Source organism: Nelumbo lutea, chromosome 1 (genome assembly GCF_056320005.1).
Source record: "Nelumbo lutea isolate HS-2025 chromosome 1, American lotus-T2T, whole genome shotgun sequence".
Classification (NCBI taxonomy): Eukaryota; Viridiplantae; Streptophyta; class Magnoliopsida; order Proteales; family Nelumbonaceae; genus Nelumbo; species Nelumbo lutea.
This window is the reverse complement of record NC_142684.1, coordinates 141,236,058-141,248,111: the sequence shown is the minus strand read 5'-3', so window position 1 is coordinate 141,248,111 and position 12,054 is coordinate 141,236,058.

The window sequence follows — 12,054 nt, the reverse complement described above, 5'->3', positions numbered from 1 at the left end:
GTCATAAAAATTGTGCTTTTTGTGGTTTTCAATTTCCTTTTTCTTGATGCGATGGGTGAGATGCTTTAAGTAAATTAAACAAATATTTGAATCCATTGCTGTGGAGAATCCAATCTCAAGAAAAGCAGGTTAGGTTTTCTCAATTATCAAATGCATAACAGAAAATCAATAAGTTGTGCTTTGCACCCTTCCCACATGCAAGTTGCTTTCAAATGGTTCCCGGCTGGTGGCTCCATAAAATCCACCAAGTGCAAACCCAAAACGATCGATATGGTATAACCGTAGAAGCACCATGCCAAAGGTTCAGACTCCATGGACCTTGAAGATTTTGATAATCAAATATCAAAAACAGTTTGATAAAATGCTTGAAAACTGAATGGGTAGGACTATGAATGTATAAACACGTACAGTCTGTCTGGCGAATCGGTGGCCAAACATCTTTGATCTGCTGAAAGATCACCATGATGCATTCATGAAAGTATCTTTCGATGTTTGTTAAGGAATTCATTGCAGATGATGATTAGGTCTTTGGCTTTGGAGCTGTTAAAAGATCCAGTTGGGAAGCTTGATTTCAAGATTTCATTCGGAAAATAAGAGACATCTTCGAGGAACAAAACCCCAGAAGGTTTGAGCTCAAAGAAACAATGAAGAGAGAAGCAACTTTCAAGTTTCAACTATTGAGCAGTGATCGAAATCAGCAACGTTATTGGCAGCAGGCTGTAAAACATCTTTTGGCCAAAATGCTATCAAATAGACTGTGTCTATAACAAACTTTTCATAGGGTTGTCCGGCCAGTTGATTACAAGATTTTTCAAATTATATATGAAGATATACTAATAGGAAGGTGTATTAATAGTAAGGTGTATTTGTATCTTTGACCTAGTGATATTCTCTATAATTAGGAGTCCTAAATTAGGTAGGTGATCTTTATTAGGGCCTAATTTCATGCCTTGTAACTTGTATATATACTGTAGCTAACATGCCTTTGTGCAACGACTTTACAAAACATTGTTTCTTCCATTGAAATTCTCGATATGAGTTTCTTGAGTTTGTTCATCATCTCAATTACTTGGGTTTTATCATGGTATCAGAGCTGTGGTGATCTTCACCACTGATCCTTTCAGAGGGTGTGTGCCCCTTGAAGAAAATGAGTTGTGTGACTCGCAACAGTGAGGTTTGGTGTGTGTCGAAACACTCATTTAATCTAGCAATTTTTTGGTGATTTCACATCTGAAGCGATGACTGGCAACAACTCATCTGGCCCCTCCAAGACCCCGTTGTTCAGTGATCCCACATCTGTGTATTATTTGAGTTCCTCAGACAGTCCTGGTATGCTTCTGAGCCAAATCATTCTTAATGGAGAAAATTATCATGTTTGGGAAATGGCTTTTCAAAGAGCCGTGAGATCTAAAAATAAATTGAGTTTTATTGATGGGACCCTAGACAAAACTAAGGCTGATGATAGTGATAAGAATACTTGGGATAAATGCAATGCTATGGTTGCTTCATGGATCTTTAATTGTGTTGACAAAAGCATACAAAATATTATAGTTTCTTTTGATGATGCTAGAGAGTTGTGGATTGAACTTCAACAGAGATATCATCAAGGGCATGGTCCCCGAATATACTAGTTAAAAGGGGAATTAAATGAATTCAGGCAAGGGTCATTAAGTGTCACAGATTACTATGCTAAATTGAAGGGAATTTGGGATCAGTTGGACCAGTATACTAAAATTAACACTTGTGTGTGTAAATCGACGTGCAAAACGTTGATCAATATGCTGGAAGAAAGGGAGAATGAACAAGTGTATAAATTTTTGATGGGTCTTGATGATCGATATAGTATTGTCAGATCAAATATTATATGCATGGATCCACTGCCTTCACTCACTCGCTGTTTTACTATGATATCAAGAGAGGGATTGCAGTTTAAAGCAGGGCAACACAAAGACCCAAGGATGCAAGCTGCTGCATTTTCAAGCTGAGGAAAATTAGATCAAAGGAGTCAGGTGGGAGAAGGGCAAGATTCTACTGGCCTACCCGTGATCTGTGGTCATTGCAAAAGACCTGGACACAACAAATCTTACTGTTTTGAGAGCATTGGGTACCCGTAACACTGGAAAAACCGAAGTGGAGGTAAAGCATGCTGTGGTCAAGGACGAGGCAACGAAAATTGTGGAGGCAGAGGAGCAACGACCAATGCAATCCAGGGTCGAGCATGTGCTGTTACTGAAGAAGTGGGAGCATCAAGCAATACTATACAGATGTCGTTTCTCACACAAGCTCAACTTGACCATTTAATGTCTCTGTTAGGTACAGGTGATTCAGAAAACATGATCCATGATGCACTGTCTGGTAAGAAATTTTCCTTGGTCCACTTGTCGAATTGGATTATTGACAGTGGTGCGTCGCACCATGTTTCTAGTAACCTTAAAGCATTTGAAAATGTTTGAGAGGTTGGAAAGGATGAAAGAATTGTCATCCCAAATGGAGATTCTTTGAAAGTAAATAAAATAGGGGATATCATGATTAACAAACATATCAAGTTGAAAGATGTTCTTTATGTTCCAGATTTTAAACTTAATCTGATATCCTCAAGAAAGTTAATTGAAGATATGAGTTGTGATATTACTTACTATTTGAATGTTTGTGGGATACAGGACCCCACCCGACAGATGCTGATTGAACTGGGTGATCTCAAAGATGACCTATACTATTTACAAAACACACATAGTGCTCATGTGACGACTGTCAAGAAGAGTACAGAGAAGCTGTGGCACAAATGTCTAGGACACCTTTCTGACAAAAATTTATCGTATTTATCTTGAGTGTGTGGTTCTAGCAATAGTAGTAATGGTGTTGAGTGTTGTGATGTATGCCATCGTGCAAAGTAGATACGGATTCCTTTTCCTTTAAGTGACAATAAAGCTTCTCGTGCATTTGAATTAGTACATTGTGATCTATGGGGTCGGTATCACACTCTATCTCTTTCGGGATCTCATTATTTCTTAACTATCATGGATGATTTACACGTACTACGTGGGTGTATCTTTTGCATGATAAATCAAAAACTCAAAAAATTTTTATATCCTTTTGTGTTATGGTTATGAGACAATCTGGGATTGATATCAAGGTGGTTCGTAGTGGCAACGAAACAGAATTTTGGGGGACTCTTGATGATTTTTTTTTTTTTAGTTAGGGAATTATTCATCAAACTTCTTGTGTTGGGACACCACAACAAAATGGGAGAATAGAAAGGAAGCACCAACACATCCTCAATGTGGCAAGAGCATTGCATTTCCAGGCTAGCCTACCTTTGAAATTTTGGGGAGAGTGTATCATTGCAGCAACTCATCTCATTAACTACACACCAAGCAGTGTGCTATGAGGTCGCACACCATTTGAAGTCTTGTTTGGAAAACACCCAAATACTCTCACATTAAAGTATTTGGGTGCCTTGCATATGCCAAAAGGCAAGGCATTAGAAAGGATAAGTTTGGAGAGCGTGCCGAGAAGTGAATTTTCGTTGGATTTCCATATGGAAAAAAAGGATGGAAAATGTACAGTTTAGAAAAAGGGAGATACTATTGTGTCCCTAGATGTATATTTTTATGAAGAAGTCTTTCCTTTTAGCAATAATGAGGCACTTAGAGTGGAATGGCTTCCGAGTGAGGGGGAGCATGTGGTTGTGGAAGATGAAATCGAGTCATTTTGGAATGAAATAAGTCTTGTTGGGATTAATGGCAACCAACATATGGGCGCAAATGAAGAAAGCGTCCACACAGGTGATGTAGAAATAAGTTCGGGTGAGCAACATGGAGTAGATACGCCTGACCAAGCTGTAGTAAGTATGCCATAAAGAGATGAAAGTGAATAATATGTTTTGCAACAAGAGCGACCTCAACGGGAAAGAAAACCCCCTGGGTATTTAAGAAACTATGTGTGTGACGCATTGTTACCGCCATCCAACGTGAACTCAGTTTGGAAAGCGCTCGCAGGTAAGGCCCATCCTTTAACACACTATATTTGCTATAGTAAGTTTAGTTCAACTCATAAAGCTTTCTTAGCGACCATCGATTCTCATGATGAGCCAACCAGTTATGGGGAGAGGATTATACAGAAACTTTCGCTCCGATAACAAAGCATGTATTTGTTCGTGTCTTTCTGGTAGTAGCAGTGGCAAAAGGATGTGAACTTCATCAAATGAACATGAATAATGCCTTTTTACATGGCAATCTCAAAGAAGAAATTTACATGAAGCTCCCACCGGGTTTCTGTTATGAGAAACCAAATGTAGTATGCAAGTTGTAAAAGTCTCTGTACGGCCTAAAACAAGCCTCCAAAAACTGGTTTGCAAAGTTGGCAGCATGCTTGCGTAAATATGGTTTCAAGCAATCCATTATGGAGAGTACTCTTTTCATATACAGAAAAGGAGACATCTTTCTTGGTCTCTTTGTGTACGTTGATGATATTATACTAGCTGGGAACAATTCAGAAGCGTGTGCAAAATTCAAGGCATATCTTAACAGTTGTTTTAAGATAAAGGAATTAGGAAATTTGAAATCTTTCCTTGGAATAGAAGTGGCTCGGTCTACTTGAGCAAAATCATTATTTTGGGCACGCCAATGGCAGTTTTCATTTTGATCCAAATCAGTACCGAAGGTTAGTGGGGTGACTGTTATACTTAACAATCATGAGACCCGACATCACTTATGTTGTTCATGTGCTTAGTCAATTCATCCAGCAACCCCGAGTTGAGCATTGGGATGGCCTTATACGTGTTCTGAAATATCTTAAAGGATGTCCAGGGCAAGGTATATTGCTAAGTGGTGAGAATGATATGGTATTGTGAGGATACTGTGATGCAGATTGGGCAAGTTGCCCTTTAACAAGAAAATTAGTAACCGGGTTGTACTTCCAGCTTAGTTTCTCCCTATATTTGGAGGAGTAAGAAACAAGCCACAATGTCTAGATCCTAGGTAGATGTGGAATATAGAGCCATGGTTGTGGCTGCTAGTGAAGTGATCTGGTTGCGGAGGTTATTAGGTTATTAAGTGAAATATTAGTGCCACAATTGGGAGCTACTAGTCTTTTCTATGACAACAATGCGGCATTATACATTGCAAACAATCATGTCTTTCATGAAAGGACTAAACATATTGAAGTAGATTGCCACTTTGTACGTGAAAGGCTGCTTTCTGGAGAACTCTTACCGTGTTATCTTCCATCACATTTACAGTTAGCAGACTTATTTACTAAAGGTCTTGGCAAGCGTCAATTTCAGTTTCTTCTTTGCAAGTTGGGCATCTCAGATCCTCATGCTCCAAATTGAGGTGTATTAATAGGAAGGTGTATTTGTATCTTTGACCTAGTGATGTTCTCTATAATTAGGAGTCCTAAATTAGGTAGGTGATCTTTATTAGGGCCTAATTTCATGCCTTGTAACTTGAATATATAATGTAGCTAACATGCCATTGTGCAACGGCTTTACAAAACATTGTTTCTTCCATTGAAATTCTCCATCTGAGTTTCTTGAGTTTGTTCATTATCTCAATTACTTGAGTTTTATCATATATCAAATGTGTGTAGTTCATTTGAAGGATGTTCCATACAGTCCACCATGAATTGATATGCTCTCAAACTATAGCTATGTCCTTTTATAAAATTTAAAAGCTTAATCTCAACCCTTAAGTTTAGGAAATCATGATTTCTTATCAGAACACTGGCGAAAGGGAAGTAAAGAAATCAAATCAATCAGAACACATCCTGAGCCTATCCCAACCCGAAAGCTTTGAATTGAATTGGGGATTCAATAACTTGGGTTGGATTAGGATTGATATCAATACGACCTAACTCGACTCGATTTGCACCTCTAAATGTGACCAAACGAACTAAGTAGCAGGCACCTTCAAATGCATTGGCTGACCATGGAGTCTCTTAATTTAATCTTGTCTCAATCCTCATGGAGACCTGCGTCTAGTTGATCCAGTTCTGAGTTATCAAACCGACTAAAACAACTATTCATGGGCATGCAGAGTATGTGACCCATGACGTCCATCAACCATGCATCATGCATAGATTAGATGGCTCACTGATCAGCACTCATTTATATATTGTGTAAAAAATGTCAAATGTTAGGTTAGCATTTGGCCCAACCTTCCTCAAAAGCATGGTAATTCTCAAAAAAAAAGGCAAATGCCAGTATAAGTGTATAACCCACTCACCCACCCACTCCCCAAGAAAAAAAAACAAAGAAAAATACCTGGTCGTTGGGATCAACAATATTGGATAATGATTCCTTTTATTCTTACTAGTAAGTGTGCACATGGTTTGATTTTGGTAATTTTTGATGGATGGTGATGATATTAAAAAATATGTTTTCAAAATTTTCTATAATTTTCTATATTTCTATGTCTATATAAATTATTCTTATTTTCACTTATTTTTGTTTAATATAATGAATATACAATATTAGATATGTGTTCAAATGTTTTCTGCATTTTTTTTGCATGTTTTCGTCCTTTGATATTATTATTATTATTATTATTATTTTCATCAAGGGTTGAAACATTTGATTGAAAAGGTTGAGTTATTCACCAAATAGGAAAACGACTCCATTTTTAGGTTAGTGTTAATTTTTCATTTTATTTCTATCATCAATAAAAGCAATTACTCTTTGTCACACTTACTTTTATTTTATATGGTTAATTAATATAAAATATTAGATATATGACCAAATGTTTTTTACATACTTTATATATTTTTTAGGTTTTTTATTTAATTATGACTTCACAAGTCAATACATTTAACCTAGAAGGTTGAACTTTTGATCTATCACCAAATAGGAAAACAATTTCATTTTTTAGTTAGATTTAAATTTTATATTTTATTTTCATCGCCAATAAAAGTTAAAAATAATTCTTGTTTATTGTGTTTAGTTTTTAATATGATAAATATAAAATATTAGAGATGCATCCAAATATTTTATGTAGATTTCCTATATCATTTGATGTTTTTTATGTACTGTTATTATTTAATTATGAGATCAAGGGTCGACACATATGAACCAATGACTAGCCACCAGGAAAACATCATGGATTGACGTATTTGACCCAGATGGTTGAATTGCTTACTCACTACTAGGATGGAAGAACAATTCCATTTTTTTGTTCAATTTTAAAAATATGTATTTTATATCATTAAAGTATTGGATATAGATTTAATTGATAGAATTTATTGGTGAAAATAATAGCTTAAATATAGGATCCAATGAGAGAATGAGAGTTAATACCCTAAATATAACTTAATGAGAGGGAATTGAATGAGGAAAAATGTAGTAGTTCATATTATATTTTCTACCTCACAATTAGAAAAGGATTCAATAAATGCTAATGGGAGTTAACGCCTTAAATATAAGATTTACAGGGTTTGGTTCTGTTTAAGTTTATTGGTGGTGCCACATAGGCGCCGCATAGACATTTTCTTTCTCTTGCTCTCCTGCATGCATCGAAAATGGAAAAATGAACTTTGGTTTTTGTGCATGCCAGGCATTTGTGGAAGTTATTTTTTGAAGCTTCCACAAATGACCAGGCGTTTTTTCATTGTTACGTTGATATGGTGCCTAGTGGTGCCCAGTTGTCATAAATGGTTGCAATTTTGCATTTCTCAATTTTACCAGCAAATAAAGTACAAACGTTTATTCAATAAACATAAACGGAACCAAACACATTCTTAATGAAAGGGATTTGAATGTAGAGAAAAGTGGTTGTTTAAAATTGGAATTGGAGTGTTTAAAATTGTTTAAAATTATAGAGGGACCAAATTAAAAAATTGGGGTGTTTTAATTAAATAGAAGTTTGGCACCCTCAATCACAATTTTAAGAGCCCATTTTATTCATGGGAATAGGGGTTTGAAATTGGAATTGGAATGACCCATTCTGATTCCAACTGTTTGGTTGGGTGGACCTGGAAATTCAGAATCCCATTTCCTCTCCTAGTGGAATAGCATCCCCCTCCCTTGGGAATGAAATCCTATTCCATCAAATTCCAATTTCCATATCAATTCCTATTAGAATCAAACACTATGGTAATAGACCATTCTGATGCCGACTTTGAACCAAATAGGCCCTAATAGTAGTATAGATTGAGTTGGGATCTATTCACAACAAAAATTCCTCCAATATGATCCGTGTCTACACATCTCACCATAAAACTAGGACCCACCATGCATGCCTTATATGGGCACTTTAACATCAGCTATGGAATTTGTTTCCCTTCCCAATCACTGGTTGTTGCATCTCTCTCTCTCTTTCAACTCTTCTTTGCTGAGTCAATTGAAATTTCCAAAATGGATGGCAATCTCATTTTTTTTTTGTTATTTTTTATTGAGTTTGTTGCAGAAGGAGAACAAGAATGAAGGCAGGAAGAACGGAGGGAAGGCCGATGGTGGGAAGGACAATGGTACAATTGCCATGGTTTTGAAGGTTGATATGCATTGTGAAGGTTATGCCATGAATGTTAAGAAATCTATCAAGGATTTCGAATTGGTAAATCAAACCTATGATGACAATCTCTTTGGTCTTATTTCTATTAATGTTAAATGTGGTATTCAGAACTTTTTTCACAATGTTTCTAGGAATTTCTATTTTCAACTAAAGATATAGAAGTAGAGATGAATGGAGAAACATAGGTTGTCAATTTTTATTGTTTTTAGTCTAGATTTTACATAGTTCCTTCCCATCCCTCCCAGATTTAATGCAAATTAATTTCCTTTGGTTTTATTAATTGAATTCTTTTTTTTTTGACAGAAATGTGAGGAATTACAACTCAGAAAGTCGTTTAGAAATAAAACAACAAGCATCAAATAAGAAAATGAACCCCATATTAATATCTTCCAAATGATAGCTTGAACAAGTAGTTTGGTGCCCAGATGCACCAATTTGTCTGCAACACAATTTGCTTCCTTGAACACGTGCACATATTGGGGTTGTTGGGAAATGAGGTTTCTAAAACTTGGAGGAGAAACTTTGAGTCACGTTTGAAGACACTGTCTTTAGAACGTTATTTGCCCCCACTAAGTTCCATTGAGTTTGCTGTTGGGTTGAGAATCTACAACTAGCAAAGTTGAAGAGTCTCCGAAGAAACCTTCTGTGAGACAGTATCAGATCTCAGAGAGACGGGTGATTTTGAAAATGTGTGCATTTTCTTGATTCATGGTCCTTAAATAATTTATGAAGAGTCAAGGTAGTTAATAGTTGATGTTTCAACAGTAAGTCTCGCACCAAAAGTCAAAGTACGAGTAAAATGTGCTTCATATTGCGCCATGCACGCGTGTTGCGTGGTAACAAGCCTCCATATTCTTCTCTTTATATCTAGCAAGTGTAAATAAACTCCTATTTAAAAACTCAAACCAAGTCTTGTAATTTTCTAATGTGGGACAAATTAAAAACTGATTTTAGTAAGAGAAAAAAAACTATTTTTCAAGACATGTGTGTAGATATGTTTTTCATGTAATTAATCAATCAAATCCCATTGATTTAGTCTCTAATGAGATTAAAATACAATAGGGGTTTTCTCTTTTCATCCCTACTTAGATTATTGGGGTTTTCAACTTAGATTATGAGAATGTGGTAGCCATTGAGTTCTAAATCATTTTACTGCTTTGTTTTGTGGGGATTAATTTTGGCTGTTGGGGCCCAGCAGCATAAGCTGTTGAGACAATTTCTGGGTTGGGCACGTTCTTGACAGTTCACCTATTCACACCCATGCTTTGGATTTTAGTCAAAATAAATTAAGATGTAATTACTCATTTAGTCATTTTCATGGTAACTGGCATTTCCAGAAATTCTCTCAATAGCATAGGTACTTGGCCCCACAATAGCTAAAGTTTTTCTGTTTTGTTGTGGTGAAGGTACTGGTACTAAAACTGTCAATCTTCTTCTACTGCAACTACTATACCTTCCTAAACCCTGAAGATCCCACTTTTTCTGTTCTTCATTATAGACTATTGTATTCGCAGATAGTACGTGGCTGTAATAAGTTGTGAGTTAGCACTTGATGTTTCTATCTCTTCGTGAAGAAATGGTCTTACTTCCAATGTCCTCAATAATATTTTCTTCTGATTACAATAGAGGAAATGAAACCGAAAGATACGCCCCCTGTGGTTATGTTTGGTTTGAAGGAAAATGCAGGGAAAGATAGAGAAACGTTTTCAAACCTTGTATAGGTTTTCCTATTTTTTCCCTTTCTTTACTTTTTCTTTCGAACCAAACATAGCTTAAAAGAAATAGGTTTTACTCTCCAAAAGAACGTTCTCATAAAAAAAAACAAGGACGAATGAATAACCCCTCCCCCTGGGCCCCATTTCTTGTCCCATTGAATTGAAAAAGGAGAAAAATCAATTGATTCATGATACTTGGAGTTGTTGGGTGAGTGCTGCTCCTCTCTATTCCCCTTGTGTAGGCAATTTGCTCTTGGGTTCTTGACTTTTTGTAGGTGAAATTAATTTTAATTTGCTGTATCTTTCTTTTCCTTTTATCTTTTACTCAAAACAAAAAAAAAAAAAATGCTGAATACAGGGTCAAAACTGAGTAGGGTACTAAATCATAGTTGAGTCAGTAAAACGGGAGGGGCGCTAATGGTCCAAGAAAGAATCGAATCAATTTGACTATGAGAAGGAGACCCATCTTTTGGAATTTTTCTCGGCAACCATCTAATCAATCCAGTTGAAGAATGCTGGTAAATATCCAGTTTTACGCAAGTCCAACATACATGGTGGGACCCGTCCGTGAAAAGACACACCATTACGCATGTCTTTTCAGGGCCCCACTTTATGTCTAGGGGGAGACACAGAAAATCGAATAGTTGAACTGTTAAGCGCGTCTGTTTCTAACATTTCTCAACCTAATCTTTATGTCCCGTTGTGTGCATGCAGAGTAGAAGACCAACGAATCAATGCCATCAAAATAGAAAAAAAAAAAAACAAAACAAAATCTCTCTTATTCTACGGACACCATGTATATATTGGGAAGAGTAGGAACAATCAGAACCGCTCATTTTCTATCTGACGTAAGGCTGCAAATGGGTCGCATCGAATTGGATTTTGATATATAGTAGTGTTAGCTTCAATTCAGACAATTAATTCCTGTAAGATAGATAATATCCTCAACTATTGGAGGATGACAACAATTGTCCCAGGAATCATTGGTACAAAAATCTACTGTTGATTTCACAATAAGCTAGCTAGCTAGCTAGTTGAGGGAGTCTACTGCAGGGAATCAGGGAAGAAAGGAAATTTAGGCAGTTTGGTTGCAGTGTAATTTTATCTGTGCTACCATAGGAGGGCAAATGAAAAAAAAAACTGTAAATTCTTATTTAATTTTGTTTTGAGTATTTTATTTTTCTTCATGTTTTAATTTATTTCATTTATATTGCAATTAACAAAATAAATCAGAATTTATACTAAAATCATTTGCACTGCTATAATTTTGCATTAGTGCAAATTTATTCGCATTGCAATCAAAGAAGCAGTATTAGAATCTTTGAATGTGTCTTGATGACATTTTGGTATCACACACGAGCTTCATGTGTAGCTCGTGGTCTTCAAGCTTTGAAGAGTTTGCTGGGTAATCACTACTTGAATACAACTAAATAAAATGTCATTGTGGAGCTGGTTCTCAGATTTGCTGCGGCAGTGCAGTTGGCAACCCCGGGCTGGTAGGCATCGGAGATGTCTTTTTGTCAAATTTGGACATTTTGTATTGCGCGCGGCAATAGAGATTAACTGGCTTGCGAATTGCAAGAAAGCTTGGTTTTAACTCCTACATGTGCCCACTGTGATTCTGCTAACACCATTAGGTGGATGAATCTGAAGGAGGGAGGTCAAAGGAGATTGAGTCATTATTCATTACTTAGCCAAAGGCAAGAGACCTAGCTTTTTCTTTAATTGAATCACTCAGTTGGATCCCTAGAGATCTTAATATGTTAACTGATTCTCTAGCGAAAAATGGTGTCAATAGACAAGAATATTTGTATAGAAGCCATGTAATGCCCTAA